This window comes from Ranitomeya imitator, chromosome 8, assembly GCF_032444005.1.
Source record: "Ranitomeya imitator isolate aRanImi1 chromosome 8, aRanImi1.pri, whole genome shotgun sequence".
Lineage (NCBI taxonomy): Eukaryota > Metazoa > Chordata > Amphibia > Anura > Dendrobatidae > Ranitomeya > Ranitomeya imitator.
Window position 1 is genome coordinate 68616592 of NC_091289.1, and position 17265 is coordinate 68633856.

The 17265-nt window shown below is 48.2% G+C and overlaps 1 protein-coding gene across 1 annotated transcript in view; it reads right to left on the bottom strand.

Annotated features, from left to right (window-relative positions):
• Positions 1-17265, bottom strand: part of GRIN2B (glutamate ionotropic receptor NMDA type subunit 2B) — a 939810-nt gene that overhangs the window by 577374 nt on the left and 345171 nt on the right. The window lies entirely within an intron of this gene.

Genomic DNA, 17265 nt, shown 5'->3' on the forward strand with positions numbered 1-17265 from the left:
CTCATTGAAAATGACCTCCTAATCTCCCTGGTCCATGAGCAAGTCCCGTTGTGGGACACCCGGGTTCCACAGCACTCGGACAACGTGACGATCAGGCGGCTATGGAATGAGGAGGCCAAAGTGATGTGGGATGGCTGGGACAACGCCTCAACTCGGGTCCGAAATGCATTTTGTAAGTATTGCAATGCGGTGTGCTGCAGCAGAGACCTTGGCTGGGATCACACAACTGTGTGTGATGAGAGAAACTCTTGAGAGTTTCTCTCATCACACACAGTTGTGTGATCACGGCCAAAAGTCCATTGTCTAACCATTCTTTTTTGCTTTTTCAACAGTGCTCAAAGTCAAAACACGTTGGCAGGTCGCACACCACGACCAGGCCATAAAAAATGAGCCCACCGAGGCTCCCCAGATCATGTAGGTCCAAAAAAGGGAAAAAAAAATAAAAAACAGCGTACTATCTGTATTCCTCCCCCATCACCTCCCAATGTGTCTGTAATATCAGGTTTGTCTCACCCTTCTAGTGTGTCTCAGGCCTCTCATGTGTCAAGCCCCATCCCCAAACTCCCAGACCCCACTACTTTAATTGCCCCTTCTCCTGCCACCCCTGCATCGTCCGCACTTAGCCAGGCCTCACAGCTACACCCCCCCCAGTTCCGTCACTCTACCCCTAGCAGGCGCAGTTAATTTTTTTTTTGTTAAAAATAAATAATAATGTTTTTTGCCCCCCAATAATGTTTGGTTATTTCTGTATTTCACCGCCGGCAACACACACTGTGCGCCTAATAAAACACTGCGCCGTACACTATATTTTTTGCCAACTCGTAGCTCCAGTAGTTATTAAGTACAACACTGCAGCTTTGTGTGTTTGGTATAGAGCTATGAGGTGGCAAAAAAAATATAACTTGTATTTTCTCCATAATCTCTTCAGTCTGATTAATCTGTGTAGCAGACTGAAGAGAAAATGGCGGTAATACAAAGCAGAACTATACTCAACAGGGCATATGTCATAAATAGTGAGTTCATGATGCACAAAACTGCGTCATGAACTCATTATATATGACACCTGACCTGGTGAGTAGAGAACTGCCTTGTGTACGTAATCTATTTCACAGAAACCGAAGAGACGATGTAGGTCATACAAGGCATATCTATACAGTCCGAAAAGCAGAAAAATGAGCGGCACTGCTCCCAACACTCGGGTCCCTGTTAGACCAACTTCAGGTGGTAACAAATGTGTTACTAGATGTCACTCTCCAACAACCGTAATAACATGGGACTTCGGGTGCTCTTCAGAAATGACAGTCTATTGTCCACAAATTCTTAAACAGAGAAAACGAAGGCACTCACTGGTCTTCCAAAAGATTCCTTTATTAACACCAACTCCAGATAAAATTCATGGCCGGGGGAGAGGGAGCCGAAGCTCGTGTGAGCAGAGGGGGACGACGGCCGTTTCGCGCTGTGCTTCGGCTCTCTCTCCCCCGGCCATGAATTTTATCTGGAGTTGGTGTTAACAATCTTTTGGAAGACCGGTGAGTGCCTTCGTTTTCTCTGTTTAAGAATTTGTGGACAAGGCATATCTATACTCACCTAGACAGGTGTCAGAAATAGTGAATTCATGAGGCTGGTATTTTTGCCTCATGAATTAATTATTTCTGACACCTGACTTGATGAGTGTAGATCTGCCTTTTATTATACCTCCATCTTCTCTTCAGTCTGCGTCCAATTGATACTGCAGAACAGAATCTGGACGTAATGACGTCAACTACCTTTCCACTAGCAACATACCGTATATACTCGAGTATAAGCCGAGATTTTCAGCCCAAATTTTTGGGCTGAAAGTGCCCCTCTCGGCTTATACTCGAGTCAATGTGGGTGGCAGGGTCGGTGGGTGAGGGGGTGAGGGCGCTGAGGTATACTTACCTAGTCCCAGCGATCCTCGCGCTGTCCCTGCCGTCCCACGGGCTTCTGTGCTGCAGCTTCTTCCCCTCTTCAGCGGTCACGTGGGACCGCTCATTAGAGATATGAATAAGCGGCTCCACCTCCCATAGGGGCGGAGCCGCTTATTCATTCCTCTAATCAGCGGTGCCGGTGACCGCTGACAGGAAGAGCTGCGGCACCGAAGACCAGGCAGAGGGACAGCGTGAGGATCGCCAGGACTAGGTAAGTATAGCATATTCACCTGTCCTCGTTCCAGCCGCCGGGCGCCGCTCCATCTTCCCGGCCGGCGCCTCCATCTTCCCGGCGTCTGCGCTCTGACTGTTCAGGCAGAGGGCGCGATGACGCATACAGTGTGCGCGGCGCCCTCTGCCTGATCAGTCAGAGCAGAGACGCCGGGAAGATGGAGGCGCCGGAACGAGACGCCGGGAGCTGCAATCAAGGGAGGTGAGTATGTGTTTTTTTTTTTTATTGCAGCAGCGGCGGCAGAGATTTCTATGGGGCACAATGAACGGTGCAGAGCACCGTATATGGCACAGCAATGGGGCACAATGAACGGTGCAGAGCACCGTATATGGCACAGCAATGGGGCACAATGAACGGTGCAGAGCACCGTATATGGCACAGCAATGGGGCACAATGAACGGTGCAGAGCACCGTATATGGCACAGCAATGGGGCACAATGAACGGTGCAGAGCACCGTATATGGCACAGCAATGGGGCACAATGAACGGTGCAGAGCACCGTATATGGCACAGCAATGGGGCACAATGAACGGTGCAGAGCACCGTATATGGCACAGCAATGGGGCACAATGAACGGTGCAGAGCACCGTATATGGGCACAGATATGGGGCACAATGAACGGTGCAGAGCACCGTATATGGCACAGCAATGGAGCACAATGAACGGAGCAGAGCACCGTATATGGGCACAGATATGGGGCACAATGAACGGTGCAGAGCACCGTATATGGCACAGCAATGGGGCACAATGAACGGTGCAGAGCACCGTATATGGGCACAGATATGGGGCACAATGAACGGTGCAGAGCACCGTATATGGCACAGTAATGGGGCACAATGAATGGTGCAGAGCACCGTATATGGCACAGCAATGGGGCACAATGAACGGTGCAGAGCACCGTATATGGCACAGCAATGGGGCACAATGAACGGTGCAGAGCACCGTATATGGGCACAGCAATGGGGCACAATGAACGGTGCAGAGCACTGTATATGGCACAGCAATGGGGCACAATGAACGGTGCAGAGCACTGTATATGGCACAGCAATGGGGCACAATGAACGGTGCAGAGCACTATATGGGGCACAGCTATGGGGAAATAATGAACGGTGCAGAGCACTATATGGCACAGCTATGGGGAAATAATGATCTATTTTTATTTTTGAAATTCACCGGTAAATGCTGCATTTCCACCCTAGGCTTATACTCGAGTCAATAAGTTTTCCCAGTTTTTTGTGGCAAAATTAGGGGGGTCGGCTTATACTCGGGTCGGCTTATACTCGAGTATATACGGTAAGTGGTTTTTAGAGGAAATATATAGGAGACTTGGTCAAGATAGCAAAACACGAATTTTATTGACAAAAATATTATTAACATTTAAAACATAACTGGTACAGGCCAAAACCCAACAGGAAATTTTACACAATATTGTCTTGCCATGCCACACATCCAATATCAGAATCAAAATAGGCAGCAAATTGGTTCCGCATGTGTCCAACTTCAGCTGTTGACCGCAGCGGGTGATGCTGGTAATCTGGCAAAGGGTTTGCAACAGGTTCATCCAGTTCAATGTTGGGTCGCTCCTTAGCCATTATGTAATTGTGGAGAACCACACAGGCTTTGACCACCTCATCGACTGTCTCCATTTTTAGATTAATGGCTGTCGCAAGAATGCGCCATTTTGAGACAAGAATCCCAAAGGTGCACTCCATTGTTCTTTGGGCCCTGGTCAGTCTGTATTTATAAATCCTTTCCGTGTGGTTCAAGTCCCGACTGGAATATGGCTTCAGTAGGTTTTCACACATCTGAAAGGCCTCATCCCCAACCATAACAAATGGCATCGGTGGGCCTTGAGTGTTGGGGAGAGGTCGTGGCAGTGGAAAATTAAAATTTCTTCCATACACATGTCGGCCCATATCCAAGTTCTTGAAATTTTGTGAGTCATTCCCACGGCCAAAAGCTCCAATGTCCATGGTGATGAAGCGACAGTCCGCATCTGCTATTGCCATGAGCACAACTGAAAAATATTTTTTGTAGTTGAAGTACTCCGATCCAGTTCTGGTGGGTTTGATAATGCATATGTGCTTTCCATCCACTGCTCCCAAACAGTTGGGGAAATCACACACACTCCAGAATTTTTCAGCAATTTCAATCTACATGTCCTCCGTGGGTAGGGGTATAAACTCATCCCGGAGAACATTCCACAAAGCCCGGCAGGTGTCTGCAACTATTTCAGACAGGGCGGAAATTCCAAGCCGGTACTGAAAATGGAGGCATGATAAGCTCTCTCCGGTTGCCAGAAATCTGAAATAAGAATAAAATGATTAATTTACAATCAATTCCATTTATGGTGGTGTTTAGCTAAAGACCTAAAGGAAAATACAAATACATGGCAGACCAACAATAATTATGACTGGCATTTGATTAGAATCATTACATACCTTAATGTAACCAGGAGACGGTCCTCTGCTGGAATCGCTCTATGGAGCTGGGTGTCCTGTCTCCGGATGGCTCCTTGGACACGACCAAGCAATTCCCAGAAAGAGTCTTGAGACATCCTGGTATATTTGGGGAAGTTGTCCGGGTTGGCATTAAGCTCACCATACAACGTGTGGTAGGCTCCATGGCTCTCCCGGAGTTCAATAATGGGGTGTCTCCAAAAACACCTACACCATGTCCTTCTCTATTTCTTTGTTGCTCCCAAACAAACGCACAGGCAAGAAACAGCTTGATGCTTAAATCCAGGTTGAAATAAAAGCTCCCAATGCGAAGATCCATCATGACACAGGATACAGTAGCAAACTGTCCAAGGGTCTATAGATATCCCATAATACACGCCCACTGTAGTCCCATTGGCGGTGTCTGGTTATCTAGATTTTTCTCCTGTTAAATTTTTCACCATGCATACAAAAACGCAAACGCGTGCAAAGCCCATGGAAAAGCTTGAAAACGTTGCGTTTTTTAAATGCATTCGTTAACATATGCGTCTAAAAAAACGCTGCGTTTGTACGCGTTTCAAATCGGTTTTTCCTTGATTTGCGGTAGCGGATTAAACGCTGCGGATTCTAATGCAAATGTGAAACTAGCCTTATGCAGAGTACTGTGTTTTTATATATAACTAGCTGAAGAGCCCGGCGTTGCCTGGGCATAGTAAATATCTGTGGTTAGTTATAGCACCTCACTTCTCTTATTTTCCCATCACGCCTCTCATTTTCCCAATCACATCGTTCATTTTCCCCCTCATATCGCTCTCATTTTCTCCCTTACACCTCTCATTTTCTCCCTCACTCCTCTCATTCCCCCCTAACACTTGTCATTTCGACCTCACATCTGTCATTTTTCGATCACTCCACTATTTTCCCTCACTCCTCTTTCGACGCCACATCTGTCATTTTCCGATCACTCCACTATTTTCCCTCACTCCTCTCATTTTGCACTCACACCTTTTCATTTTCACCTCAGTATATACATGTTTGTCATCTCCCTTATATATAGTATACACCTGTATGTCATCTCCTGTATATACTATATACCTGTATGTCATCTCCCCTGTATATATAATGTACCTGCTGTGTGTCATCTCCCCTGTATATAGTATATACCTGTATGTCATCTCCTCCTATATATAGTATATAACTGTATGTCATCTCCTTCTATATATAGTATATACCTGTATGTCATCTCCTCCTATATATAGTATATAACTGTATGTCATCTCCTTCTATATATAGTATATACCTGTATGTCATCTCCTCCTGTATATAGTATATAACTGTATGTCATCTCCTTCTATATACAGTATATACCTGTATGTCATCTCCTCCTGTATATAGTATATATCTGTGTGTCATCTCCTCCTGTATATAGTATATACCTGTATGTCATCTTCTATATATAGCATATACCTGTATGTCATCTCCTCCTGTATATAGTATATACCTGTAGGTCATCTGCTCCTGTATATAGTATATACCTGTGTGTCATCTCCTCCTGTATATAGTATGTACCTGTATGTCATCTCTATATAGTACATACCTGTGTGTCATCTCTCCTGTATATAGTATATATCTGTGTGTCATCTCCCCTGTATATAGTATATACCTGTGTGTCATCTCCTCCTGTATTAGACCTCGTTCACACATTATTTGCTCAGTATTTTTACCTCAGTATTTGTAAGCTAAATTGGCAGCCTGATAAATCCTCAGCCAACAGGAAGCCCTGGCAGTATATATTAGCTCACACATACACATAATAGACAGGTCATGTGACTGACAGCTGCCGTATTTCCTATATGGTACATTTGTTGCTCTTGTAGTTTGTCTGCTTATTAATCAGATTTTTATTTTTGAAGGATAATACCAGACTTGTGTGTGTTTTAGGGCGAGTTTCGTTTGTCAAGTTGTGTGTGTTGAGTTGCGTGTGGCGACATGCATGTAGCGACTTTTGTGAGATGAGTTTTGTGTGGCAACATGCATGTAGCAACTTTTTGTGTGTCGAGTTGCATGTGACAGGTTAGTGTAGCAAGTTGTGTGCAGCAAGTTTTGCGCATGGCGAGTTTTGCGCATGGCGAGTTTTATGTGTGGTGCCTTTTGAGTATGTGCAAGTTGTGTGTGAGGCAACTTTTGCATGTGCTGCAACTTTTGTACATGTGGCAATTTTTCCGCGTGTGCAAGTTTTGCGTGTGGCGAGTTTTCCATGAGGTGAGTTTTGCACTTGTGGCGAGTTTTGCGTGAGCCTAGTTTTTGCATGTGGCGAGTTTTGCGCGTGGTGAGTTTTGAGCGGCGACTCTTGTGTTTCGACTTTTATGTGGCGAGGTTGGTGTATGTGTGGTGAAATGTGTGCTGAGGGTGGTATATGTGTTCAAGCACGTGGTAGTGTGTGGCGCATTTTGTGTGTTCATATCCCCGTGTGTGGTGAGTATCCCATGTCGGGGCCCCACCTTAGCAACTGTATGGTATATACTCTTTGGTGCCATCGCTCTCATTCTTTAAGTCCCTCTTGTTCACATCTGGCAGCTGTCAATTTGCCTCCAACACTTTTCCTTTCACTTTTCCCCATTATGTAGATAGGGGCAAAATTATTTGGTGAATTGGAAAGCGTGGGGTTAAAATTTCACCTCACAACATAGCCTATGATGCTCTCAGGGTCCAGACGTGTGACTGTGCAAAATTTTGTGGCTGTAGCTGCGACGCCTCCAACACTTTTCCTTTCACTTTTTTCCCCATTATGTAGATAGGGGCAAAATTGTTTGGTGAATTGGAAAGCACGGGGTTAAAATTTCACCTCACAACGTAGCCTATGACGCTCTCAGGGTCCAGACGTGTGACTGTGCAAAATTTTGTGGCTGTAGCTGCGACGGTGCAGATGCCAATCCCGGACATACACACACACACACATACACACACACACATACACACATTCAGCTTTATATAGTAGATATACTGTATGCATATATCTATCCAATTATACTAAATGTATCTAGGCATCTGACTTGGAATACATTTTTCACTCTATCTTGAGTTTTGCATTTCTACTAGGCTTAAGGTACCGTCACACTAAGCGACGCTGCAGCGATACCGACAACGATGTCGATCGCTGCAGCGATCACACAGTGTTAAGGACTGGCGGAACGCACCATGTATAGATGGTAAGAAACTAGGTGCGTTCGCAGTCCGAGGTCCACCGTGCAGGTAAAAGACCCTGCAGCTAGCAAGACGGACAATATGGCGGTACACTAAAGGATACACGCGTGGGTTAAACCTCACCCAGCGTGAAGAAAGCGATCCTGTTAATCCACAGGACCGCAGTACCGCACTAGTGCGCGAGCAAGTGGTCAGCGGACTTAACCCCAGAAGGGATTGGAGCCCGATTAGACCCTTGCTGGCGTAACACCGCAACTGGGTGTGTAGAGAACCTTAAGGAATATAAGTGCACAAGAGTGCGAGCGATGCCGCACTAACGGACGCCACTAACCACCCAGACTCGGGTATGGAAAGCGCAAGACAGGCGCACGGCGCCGTACTGGCAGGCACAGCTACAGGACGCTGAGATGTGTTTTTAGTGCTGTAGGCTAAGTCGGGCGCTAGGTAGCAGCCATACACCTTCCGCGAACAGACATTCAATAGGGAAGGGGTTTCCAAGGACGACTTGCACTCACAACATACACACATCAACAATTGTTTAACAATACTAGCGCATGGCCGTGCGGTCATGCGCAGTTTATATAACAGCAGCACAGGAAGTGGCCACAGCACTTTTGCCCTTCTAGGACCTGCCAAGAGGACCAATGGAATGTGCTGCAGAGCCTGAGCACATGACCCTCGATCTCCAACGGGAGACCTTACGCTGGGCATGCTCAGTACATGCAGACAAGGACTTAGTCCCAGAGAAGTCCGCTCGCTGCTGACCAGCACTGACTTTAATGGCAGAGACTGGAGAAGCAGCACTAACTCTCAGAACAGAGTGAGAATGAGCAAGACGCTGGGACCGACGTCCTTGCTGAGCAGGCTCCACTGCGGCTGGACAAGAATGGGAGACCGCAGCGGAAGTGGCTCGAGATTCCCCCTGTGCAGAAGCGGGAACTCGACCCCTAACATTACCCCCCCTCCTAGGGCCCCCCCCTCCTTGGGCCTCGCTACGTTCGAAGACAGCAATGAGCTGCGGAGCCCGAATGTGCTCCACAGGCTCCCAGGTTCTATCCTCTGGACCATGACCCTTCCAATCCACCAAATAAAATTTTTTGCCACGTACCACCTTGCTTCCCACAATAGCATTCACCTCAAACTCATCCGTGGATGAACCCGATGTCCCAGCAGATAACTCAGAAAACCGAGACAAACGAACGGGTTTTAAGAGGGAAACGTGAAAGGTATCGGTGATACCAAGGCGTGGAGGAATGGCCAAACGGTAAACCACAGGGTTGACCTGTTCCAGAACTTTAAACGGGCCAATGTAGCGAGGAGCAAACTTAGTGGACTCAACTCGCAGCCTGATGTTACGGGCGGAGAGCCACACTAAGTCGCCGGGAGCAAAGACCGGAGCGGGACGCCGGTGTGTATCAGCCGAAACCCTCATTCTCTCCTTGGAGGCCCGAATGGCATCCTGTGTGCGGTCCCAGATGTCCCGTGCCTCCACCGCCCAGTCTGCCACCCTAGAATCGGTGGATGACACGGGCATGGGCACAGGAACACGCGGATGCTGGCCGTAATTAAGGAGAAAAGGAGTTTGGCCAGTGGAATCGGCTACGGCGTTGTTCAAGGCAAATTCCGCCCAAGGTAGCAAAGATGCCCAGTCATCCTGCCTAGCGGAGACGAAATGTCGCAAATACGTCACCAGAGTCTGGTTGGTTCTCTCCACCAACCCATTCGTCTCGGGATGATATGCAGAGGAGAGGTTTAACTCTATGCTGAGCAAACGGCAGAGCTCTCTCCAAAACCGAGACGCGAACTGGGGACCCCGATCGCTGACAATCTTATCAGGCATACCATGCAATCGAAAAACATGCTTCATGAACAACACCGCCAAGGCCCGTGCTGAGGGTAACCGAGGAAGCGGTACCAAATGTACCATCTTAGAGAAATGGTCGGTGACTACCCAAATAATGGAGCAGCCACGCGACTTGGGTAAGCCCACCACAAAGTCCATTCCGACCATCTCCCAGGGCCTGTCTGCCACCGGTAGAGGGTAAAGCAACCCAGCAGGCCGTTGCCGAGGAGACCGATTCTGGGCGCAAGAAACGCACGCCTGAATATAGTCCTTGACATCTCGGACCATATGCGGCCACCAATATGTTCTCGCCAAAAGCTCAGACGTCCTCTTGGTCCCAAAATGCCCACCCACTCTGGAGGAGTGAGCCCAAGAGAGAACCTCCGGTCGCAAGTTAGCTGGCACGAAAGTCTTGCCCGGGGGCACAGACTCCAGCGAAACCGGAGCTACAGTTCTCAAGCTCTCAGGCGGGACAATAAGCCGAGGCTCCTCCTCCTCCTCCTCAGATGACACTACGGAGCGGGAGAGAGCGTCGGCACGAACGTTCTTCTCCCCGGAGAGAAAATGGAGGGTAAAATGGAACCGGGAGAAAAACAGGGACCATCTAGCCTGGCGAGAATTTAGCCGCTGGGCCGTCTGTATATACACCAAGTTCTTGTGATCAGTGAAGACTTGGAAGGGAAAGCGAGCTCCCTCCAAGAGGTGTCTCCACTCTGAAAAAGCCAACTTCATGGCTAGCAACTCCCTGTCCCCGATGGAATAATTCTTCTCCGCTGGTGTGAAAGTTTTGGAGAAGAAGAAGCAAGGATGCTTCCGACCTTGAGCATCCTTTTGGAAAAGGACTGCTCCAGCACCAACGGATGAGGCATCCACCTCCAAGATGAATGGTTTATCTACATCGGGGCGATGTAAGATGGGAGCGCTAGCGAAGTGTGACTTAATCGAGAGAAAAGCCTTGGAGACCTCCTCTGACCACAACTTGGGATTTGCTCCCTTCTTGGTGAGGGCGACCAAGGGAGCTACCAAAGTTGAGAAGTGTGGAATGAACTGGCGATAGTAATTAATGAACCCCATAAAGCGCTGCACCGCTTTAAGAGAATGGGGTTCCTGCCAGTCCATTACTGCCTGTAGCTTGGCAGGATCCATAGCCAAACCCTGGGCAGAAATGATATACCCAAGGAAAGGCAAGGACTCCTGCTCAAACACACACTTCTCCAACTTAGCGTAGAGGGAGTTTGCCCGTAAGAGGTCGAAGACTTTGCGAACATCTCTCCGATGGGAGTCTATATCTGGAGAGTAGATGAGAATGTCATCCAGATAGACTACGACCGAGGTGGTGAGCATATCCCGAAAGATGTCATTCACAAAGTCTTGGAAAACGGCTGGGGCATTACAGAGCCCAAAGGGCATCACTAGATATTCATAGTGCCCATCCCTGGTGTTAAAAGCCGTCTTCCATTCATCCCCCTCACGGATGCGAATCAGGTTGTAAGCACCCCGCAGATCTAACTTTGTAAATACCTTTGCTCCCCGTAGCCTATCAAAGAGCTCAGATATCAGGGGTAATGGGTACTTGTTCTTAACGGTAATGGCGTTAAGACCCCTGTAGTCTATGCATGGACGTAAGTCTCCAGTCTTCTTCTGTACGAAGAAGAACCCAGCCCCTGCCGGTGACACTGACTTCCTAATGAATCCTCTTGCCAGATTCTCCTGAATATACTGGGACATTGCCTCCGTCTCCGGGAGAGATAACGGGTAGACTCGACCCCGGGGAGGCTCAGCACCAGGCAAGAGGTCAATAGGACAGTCATAGGGACGGTGAGGCGGAAGAGTCTCCGCAGCTCTTTTGGAGAACACGTCTGCATGGGACCAATAGTGCTTGGGGAGAGAGGAAAGATCTGCGGGTACCTGTGTAGTAGCAACCTGAACGCACTCCCTCTGACATCTACGCTCACAGGATTTACTCCATCCCAAAATTCTCCCAGAGGACCACTCAATATGAGGAGAATGGTAGCGAAGCCATGGCATCCCCAACAGGACCTCATCAATTCCCTCAGGAATGACTAATAGGGAGATTATCTCCTGATGTGATGGAGACACAGACAGCGTGAAAGGAATGGTTTGGTGGGTAATCTGTGAAGGTAGTGTTGACCCATTTACCACTCGAACGGTCACTGGCTGGGCGAGCATCACCAAGGGTATTGCGTGACGCTGGGCAAAGGCGGAGGACATAAAGTTACCCTCTGCCCCAGAATCCAAGCAAAGCTCGACCGTAAGAGTGGATGGGCCTATGGTAATTGTCCCCTTGAAGGACAACTTTGAGGCAAACGTCGCCGTGTCTAGTGTACCTCCTCCAACTGCCACTAGACGCTGACGTTTCCCCGACCACTGAGGACTCTTGGAGACAAGACGTCCTGACTGCTGGCAAACATGACGGACCTTATGTGCACGAGCGGACTGAGACTTAGATCCCGCTCGTGTCACCTCCAAGGTCTCATGTGACTCAGATGCCTGGACTGGGGATTCCAAAGGTTTGGCGAAGGTAGGAGCCAGCCGAAACCTCTGCCTACACTGGGCTCGTTCCAACCTCCGCTCATTAAAACGGAGGTCTATACGAGTAGAAATAGATATTAACTCCTCCAGTGTGGCAGGAATCTCCCTAGTGGCCAGAGCGTCCTTAACATGGTCAGCCAGGCCCCTCCAGAATATGGGGATAAGGGCTTTGTCCGACCACTCCAGCTCGGAAGCTAAAGTACGGAATCGGACAGAAAAATGGCTGACCAAGGACTCACCCTGAGTTAATGCCAGTAGTTGGAGCGCTGTATCATGGGTGAGTTGAGGTCCTAGAAAGACCTTTTTCAGCGTGCCCAGAAACAACGGAGCACTCTGCACCACATGATCATCACGCTCCCACAGCGGCGTAGCCCACTCCAACGCCCTGTCCGACAACAGCGAGACAATAAATCCCACCTTAGCCCGCTCTGTAGGAAAACGTGCAGCCAGGAGCTCGAGGTGGATAGAGCACTGACTCACGAATCCCCTACAAGTTTTGCAATCTCCAGAAAATTTTTCTGGCAACGGGAGGCGGGATAATGTCGGAACAGGGGTGGCAGTGGACAAGGTTGCTGCCGCCACGCCAGCAGCCTTTACAGCAACTGCGGTAACATCCACAGCTGAGGTTGAGTTCTCGAGAACCTTCAACCTACCCTCCAACTGCTGGATATACCGCAAAGATTGCTGAATGTCCGCCATACTAGCCAGACCTTGGCGCTAGTATTCTGTTAAGGACTGGCGGAACGCACCATGTATAGATGGTAAGAAACTAGGTGCGTTCGCAGTCCGAGGTCCACCGTGCAGGTAAAAGACCCTGCAGCTAGCAAGACGGACAATATGGCGGTACACTAAAGGATACACGCGTGGGTTAAACCTCACCCAGCGTGAAGAAAGCGATCCTGTTAATCCACAGGACCGCAGTACCGCACTAGTGCGCGAGCAAGTGGTCAGCGGACTTAACCCCAGAAGGGATTGGAGCCCGATTAGACCCTTGCTGGCGTAACACCGCAACTGGGTGTGTAGAGAACCTTAAGGAATATAAGTGCACAAGAGTGCGAGCGATGCCGCACTAACGGACGCCACTAACCACCCAGACTCGGGTATGGAAAGCGCAAGACAGGCGCACGGCGCCGTACTGGCAGGCACAGCTACAGGACGCTGAGATGTGTTTTTAGTGCTGTAGGCTAAGTCGGGCGCTAGGTAGCAGCCATACACCTTCCGCGAACAGACATTCAATAGGGAAGGGGTTTCCAAGGACGACTTGCACTCACAACATACACACATCAACAATTGTTTAACAATACTAGCGCATGGCCGTGCGGTCATGCGCAGTTTATATAACAGCAGCACAGGAAGTGGCCACAGCACTTTTGCCCTTCTAGGACCTGCCAAGAGGACCAATGGAATGTGCTGCAGAGCCTGAGCACATGACCCTCGATCTCCAACGGGAGACCTTACGCTGGGCATGCTCAGTACATGCAGACAAGGACTTAGTCCCAGAGAAGTCCGCTCGCTGCTGACCAGCACTGACTTTAATGGCAGAGACTGGAGAAGCAGCACTAACTCTCAGAACAGAGTGAGAATGAGCAAGACGCTGGGACCGACGTCCTTGCTGAGCAGGCTCCACTGCGGCTGGACAAGAATGGGAGACCGCAGCGGAAGTGGCTCGAGATTCCCCCTGTGCAGAAGCGGGAACTCGACCCCTAACACACAGACAGCTCTCCAGCGATCAACGATCTCGAAGTCCCCGAGTAACCAGGGTAAACATCGGGTTACTAAGCGCAGGGCCGCGCTTAGTAACCCGATGTTTACCCTGGTTACCGTTGTAAATGTAAAAAAACAAACACTACATACTTACATTCCCGGTGTCTGGTCATGTCCCTCGCCTTCAGCTTCCCGCACTGACTGAGCGCCTGCCGTAAAGTACAGCGGTGACGTCACTGCTGTGCTGTGCTTTACGGCTGGCCGGCGCTCACCAGTCAGTGCGGGAAGCTGAAGGCGAGGGACCTGACCAGACACCGGAATGTAAGTATGTAGTGTTTGGTTTTTTTTACATTTACAACGGTAACCAGGGTAAATATCGGGTTACTAAGTGCGGCCCTGCGCTTAGTAACCCGATGTTTACCCTGGTTACCAGTGAAGACATCGCTGGATTGGCGTCACACACGTCGATTCAGCGATGTCAGCGGGAGATCCAGCGACAAAATAAAGTGCTGGACTTTCCCCAGCGACCAACGATCTCCCAGCAGGGGCCTGATCATTGGTCGCTGTCACACTTAATAATTTCGTTAACGATATCGTTGCTACATCACAAAAAGCAACGATATAGTTAACGATATCGTTATGTGTGATGGTACCTTTAGTAAATGTCTATATATTCCCCAGGAGGAATGCTGCTCAGGTAATTCTGGTGTGCAGGTTATACTGTATTTATAGGGACCTTATAACAACAAAATAATCATCACATAATTGGGCACAAGCCACCTGGCCGCTCGAGTTGTGTCAGGGTTCTGCTCCATTTTGAACCATATCGCTATTGTTTTGGAAAGAATGGTATATCCCACAACTTTGGACGTTTTCTAAAGTGTTGGAGATGTATAGATGATATACTTTTAATCTGAAAGGAAGATTTGGATCAGTGTTCAGATTTTTTGAAGATTTTAGACCTTGGTGTGAGTTTTACATTGACATACTCAACAGATTAAATCCAAATTTTGGATGTAAATTTGAGTTTGATAAATGATGGATTCAATACAGGGTTATATCCTAAGCCTACAGATAGAAACATCCTACTAAAATCTCTTTTTGGTAAATTTTTAAGAGTCATGGGCATACATAGTGATGAGCAAAAATTTTATCTAAAAAAAGGCTGAGTAAACACAAGTATACCATTAGGCCATGTTCACACAGTGCGTTTTTTACTGCGGAACCGCAGCGTTTTTGCCGCTGCGGTTCCGCAGCTGTTTTCCATGCAGGGTACAGTACAATGTACCCTATGGAAAACAGGAACCGCTGTGCACATGTTCCTGAATTTCAAAAAAAAAGCCGCGCTGAATAGCTGCGGGAAAAAAGAAGTACCATGTCGCTTCTTTTTTCGGAGCCGCAGCGGTTCTGCACCCATAGACCTCCATTGTGAGGTCAAACCCGCAGTAAAACCCGCAGATCAAAAATATATCTGCGGGTTTTATTGCGGTTTGTGGTGCCGAACCGCTGCAGCAGGAAGTGCGGGGAAGCGGGCGGAAGTGCGTGGGCGGAGTGTGGCTGCCCCGATCCCACCCCCCCATGCTCCGATGCCCCTCCCCCGTGCTCCGATGCCCCTCCCCCATGCTCCGATGCCCCTACCCCGTGCTCCGATGCCCCCCCGTGCTCCGATGCCCCCCCGTGCCCTAATCTCCCCCCCTTATACTTACCCGGCCTCCCGATGTCCGTCCGGCTGTCTTTTCCCTGGGCGCCGCCATCTTGCAAAATGGCGGGCGCATGCGCAGTGCGCCCGCCGAATCTGCCGGCCGGCAGATTCGTTCCAAAGTGCATTTTGATCACTGAGATATAACCTATCTCAGGCTGGTTTCACATTTGCGTTTTTTTGGGTGCGTTTTTGCGGTAAAAAACGCAAAAAAACGCATGGTGAAAAAACGCATGTAAACGCATGCAAACGCTGCGTTTTTTTGACGCATGCGTTTTTGCATGTGGTGTAAAAAACGCGGCGTTTTACCGCGTTTACATGCGTTTTTTGATGCGTTTGCGTTTTTTAAACGCATGCTGAGAAATGTGTGACAGCTGCCAATCATTAAAAAAAAGTAAAAAACCCACTATAAACAGAAATAGTTAGGGTTAGGGGTAGGGTTAGGGGTAGGGATCATAACCCTAACCCTAAAGAGATCCTAACGCTACCCCTAACCCTAACCCTAACCCTACCCCTAACCCTAACCCTAACCCTACCCCTACCCCTAACCCTAAGGGATCCTAACCCTACCCCTAACCCTAACCCTAACCCTACCCCTAACCATAAAGGGGTTAGGGTTAGGGTTAGGGGTAGGGTTAGGGGTAGGGTTAGGATCCCTTAGGGTTAGGGTTAGGGGTAGGGTTAGGGTTAGGGTTAGGGGTAGGGTTAGGGTTAGGGGTAGGGTTAGGATCCCTTTATCACCTTTACGTTGGGTGGTGGCATATTAGTGTGTTTTAAGTGTTTTTAATAAAAAAACGCATGCGTTTTTTAACGCAAAAAACGCATGCACCAAAAAACGCATGCGTCCCCATTGACTCCAATGCATTTTTTGACACAAAAAAAACGCATGAAAACGCATGCGTTTTTTTTTGGTCCAAAAAACGCTTCTAAAAATACTACAAGTAGCATTTTAGAAAAAAAACGCATGCAGTAAAAAAATGCATGCGTTGCAAAACGCGACCAAACGCATACACAAAAAAACGCATGCGTTTTCAATGTTAAATATAGGAAAAAAAAACGCATGCGTTTTTTTGAAAAAAAACGCAGCAGACAAAAACGCAAGTGTGAAACCAGCCTCAGTGATCAAAATAAAAAAATAGTAAATGACCCCCCCCTTTGTCACCCCCATAGGTAGGGACAATAAAAAAGTTAAGAATTTTTTTTTTTCCACTAAGGTTAGAATAGGGTTAGGGGTAGGGTTAGGGATAGGGTTAGGGTTAGGGTTAGGGGTAGGGTATTTTCAGCCATTTTAACCCTAAAAACTTCCTAGAAAACACACAGACTCTGCATAGAAAACTGCATAAAAAAAAGGATCAAAAAACGCATCAAAAAACGCACCAAAAAAGCACAAAAAAAGGACCAAAAAAAGGACCTGCGTTTTCTGCCAAGAGCTGCGGTTTCAGTCCTGAAAAAAAAAGGATGGAAATCAGGAACGTGTGAACATACCCTTAGACAGAAACACAATGATTTACCTGTGCCAAAACATTTTACCGAAGTTACATATTCAGAGAGGCAAAATCAATTTAAAATGATTGATCATGTTGCCCCTACAGAGAGGTGGTGATAGGTCAATTATAAAATTCTAGATATACATGGTGGGTTCT